Source organism: Pantherophis guttatus, chromosome 2 (assembly GCF_059756535.1).
Source record: "Pantherophis guttatus breed Tessera chromosome 2, ASM5975653v1, whole genome shotgun sequence".
Classification (NCBI taxonomy): domain Eukaryota; kingdom Metazoa; phylum Chordata; class Lepidosauria; order Squamata; family Colubridae; genus Pantherophis; species Pantherophis guttatus.
In genome coordinates, this window is record NC_142064.1 from 280,820,825 (window position 1) to 280,824,512 (window position 3,688).

Genomic DNA, 3,688 nt, shown 5'->3' on the forward strand with positions numbered 1-3,688 from the left:
GCTTGATGTGATCCCAAATATGACACGGGATTCTTCATTGCTTTTTTCAGATCAGTGATAAAATTGTTTCAGGGGCTCTGACTGATAAAAGTCAATTCCCGTTTTTCCATCGGATGCTCCCCATAATAGGATTCCACTATCCAGGAATTGTCCAACTGCTCCTCTATTTCAGATGGACTTTGATTGGCCTCTTTGCTTCAGACACAGGGAATGGAGAACATTTCATGAGAACTTTTACTCCTATGCTTGACAGGAATGGAATTTGTGTTGTTATATCGCAGCGATTGTCAATCACTGGTAATACAGCACCCCTCAGGGATGCAATCTCCAAGTGGAGACAAGTCAATGTCTTTGTTCATTTCATAGAATATGCTCCCATTTTAGATATCATTTCTCTTTTTCATTCACTACTTGACAGCTTACCAGGACCCATTGAAGGAAAAATCTGGATTATGACCACCTTGGGGACCTATAAAATAAAAAAAGACAGCCCTCTCAAATACATCCATAGTATTTGGGCCTTTGCTTTTCAGGAAAAGAAAAGGCCAAATGATTTCTTTGAATCTTATCTCTATATTGAACCCCAATTTGAAGAACACTCTTTTCGATGTTTGTTTTCAAAGCACATCTTTTCTATCAAAGGCCGGAGAAGATGTACCCAGAAAGCACCACTGGAGACCAAAGAGGAAAGGAATGGTATCCAAATCCGATATAACCACCATTTTTACAATGTCATTAAGACTCTGGCCCAAACCTTGAATGCCGCATATTCCTCCAGATCCAGGAGAAGAAGGAAAGAGAGCAAAGATATGTCGGGGGCCCTGAGGCTGCAGCCATGGCAGGTATGGGGATGGATGGAAATGGATGGAAACTAACCAAGGAGAATAGCAAGCTAGAACTAAGGAGAAATTTCCTAATGATAAGAGCAATCAACCAATGTAACAGCTTGCCTTCAGAAATTATGGATGCTCCATCACTGGAGACTTAAAAAAAACCTGGATGATCATTTGTCTGAAATGGTATAGGGTCTCCTCTTAGAGTAGTGGGTTGGAGTAGAATACTTCCAAGGTCCCTTCCATCTTTATTATTCTATCTTCTGTATTCCTGACAAGAATCCCTCAAACTTAGGTTTTTTTTTAGAAGGAATCCAAAGGAGAAAGAGGAAAACCAACATGATTGGCCAATCTAATCACTTAGGGCATAATGTTCAAAAAAGCAGGTGCCATGACAGATACTGCTAATGTTTAAAAAAGGACGTGGTGGCTCAGTGGCTAAGACGCTGAGCTTGTCAATCGAAAGGTTGAAAGTTCAGCGGTTTGAATCCCTAGTGCCGTGTAACAGGGTGAGCTCCCATTATTTGTTCCAGCAACTGCCAACCTAGCAGTTCGAAAACAAGTAAAAAATGCAAGTAGAAAAATAGGGACCACCTTTGGTGGGAAGGTAACAGTGTTCCGTGCGCTTTTGGCGTTTAGTCATGCCAGCCACAGGACCATGGAGACGCCTTCGGACAGCGCTGGCTCTTCGGCTTTCAAACGGAGATGAGCACCGGCCCCTAGAGTTGGGAATGATTAGTACATATGTGCGAGGGGAACCTTTACCTTTACCTTTACCTAATGTTTAAAAGGATGTATGCATTTTTAAAATAATCTCTAAGAAAATCTTATTTCTGAAGACATTTTGCTTCTCATCCAAGAAGCTTCTTCAGCTGACTGGATGGTGGGGAATAAAAGGATTTATATTTCTTGCAGAATCCTTCCATTCCCCACCATCCAGTCAGACCTGAAGAAGCTTCTTGGATGAGAAGTGAAATATCATCAGAGAAAAACTAGAAAGTCCAGTTGCCTCTTGAAAAAGCACCTTTGGGACAACCATGACCTGGATGACTAAGAATCTCCATAGACATTCATCTGGTCAAGTTTCCCATTTTGTCCCCCTGTGGAAAAATTAGCTTGGCAACTTTCTTTTTGACAAATCCATATTTTCTGGCAATCACCCTGTTTTTCAAGTAGTTTATGAATAATTTCTGGTCCAGAATGCAGCAGCGTGGGTAGTGACGGGAGCAGCATGGCGCTCCCATGTAACACCGCTCCTATGTAACACCGCTCCTGCGCGAGCTGCACTGGCTCCCAGTGGTCTTCCGGGTGCACTTCAAGGTGTTGGTTATCACCTTTAAAGCGCTCCATGGCATCGGGCCTAGCTATCTTCGAGACCACCTGCTGCTACCGACGAACTCCCATCGACCCGTGCGCTCCCACAGAGAGGGCCTCCTAAGGGTGCCATCAGCCAAACAATGTAGGCTGGTGACCCCCGGGGGAGGGCCTTCTCTGTGGGGGCACCTACCCTCTGGAATCAGTTGCCCCCAGAGATAAGGAGAATCCAAGACCTCAGTGCCTTCCGCCGTGCCCTTAAAACCCACTTTTTCCAGCAAGCCGGGCTGGCTTAAGAAGAAATTTTTAAATGTTTTAATTGGTTGGTGATTTTTTAATTTTTGGGCCAAATTTATATATATTTTAATTGTTTTTTAATATTTGTATTTCATGTTTTTAATTCTGGCTGTACACCGCCCTGAGTCCTCAGGGAGAAGGGCGGTATATAAATTGGAAATAAAATAAAAAAATAATTTTTTTTCATTTGTTCAATTTATTTGTGACCTGCTCCACCATGTTCCTTTATAATTGAATAATTCTGACATTTATTTTGTCAACATGTATTGTGTCATCAAATGTTGCCGAACCATGGTTTTTCACTTTTGGAAACACTTGTTTTCCCAACTTGCAAGTTAGTCAACTGTGCAAGAAAGATTCAAATGTGAAAAGACCACATGGGATAAGAAATGAAGCTTTCTTCTTTTAACATCCTCGGATGTCCCATTCTAGTTCCATGCCTTTCTGAAGAATGAATGTCGCAATCTTTCATGGAGGAAACTGTACTTGGATGAAAATGGACATGTAGCAGCAGATCTGAACATCTTGAGCTTCTTGTTTTTCTCCAAGGAAGATCCCATCAAAGAGCAAGTGGGGAGTTTTGAAAGACAGAATCTTATTATCAACCAAGATGCTGTTTCAAGGCTAAAGTTACTCAACAAGGTACGTGTATCCCAAAGGCTTAAGAACAATTACAATTGGATTAATCCTAGTCACCAAGGTGGTTGACCTTCATTGAGACTTCAGTGTGGGGAAGAAAATCCTTATACTTTTTTGGGATGACTTGGAAGGCTTTAATATAGCTATCAAAAGTGTCCTTCAGATGCCAGGGGTGAAATGCTCCCGGTTCGGACCAGATTGCCCGATCCAGTAGTGATGGAGGCGGGTGGTTTGGAGAACCAGTAGCAAAAATCCCTGCCCCCCTCCATGCCCATCAGAGACTTTTTTCTTTTAAAAGCCTCTGACGATCCAAGCTGAGTTGCTTGATCGTCAGAGACATTTAAAAGAAAAAAAGCCTCTGCTGATCAGGCAACTCAGCTGGGATCGTCAGAGCCTTTTGAAAGCATTTGAAAAATTCTGGAGGATGATATGGATGTGGATTAGAGAAATAATAAAAGAAAATTTTGATTTCGACCCAAAAGCCTTTCTCCTGGGAATTTTGAAAACTGAATATGCAAAAAAGAAAAAGTATTTAATTATACATATTCTGACAGCCGCTAGAATTTCCTTTGCCCAGTATTAGAAAGAAAAACAAATACCACCTC

The 3,688-nt window shown here is 41.8% G+C and overlaps 1 long non-coding RNA gene across 1 annotated transcript; it reads left to right on the forward strand.

Annotated features, from left to right (window-relative positions):
* Positions 1 to 679: 679 nt before the first annotated feature.
* Positions 680 to 3,077, forward strand: LOC117668136 (uncharacterized). Its single transcript, XR_015731988.1, has 2 exons — positions 680 to 842; positions 2,877 to 3,077. It is a non-coding gene; the product is annotated as an uncharacterized LOC117668136 (long non-coding RNA).
* Positions 3,078 to 3,688: the final 611 nt, after the last annotated feature.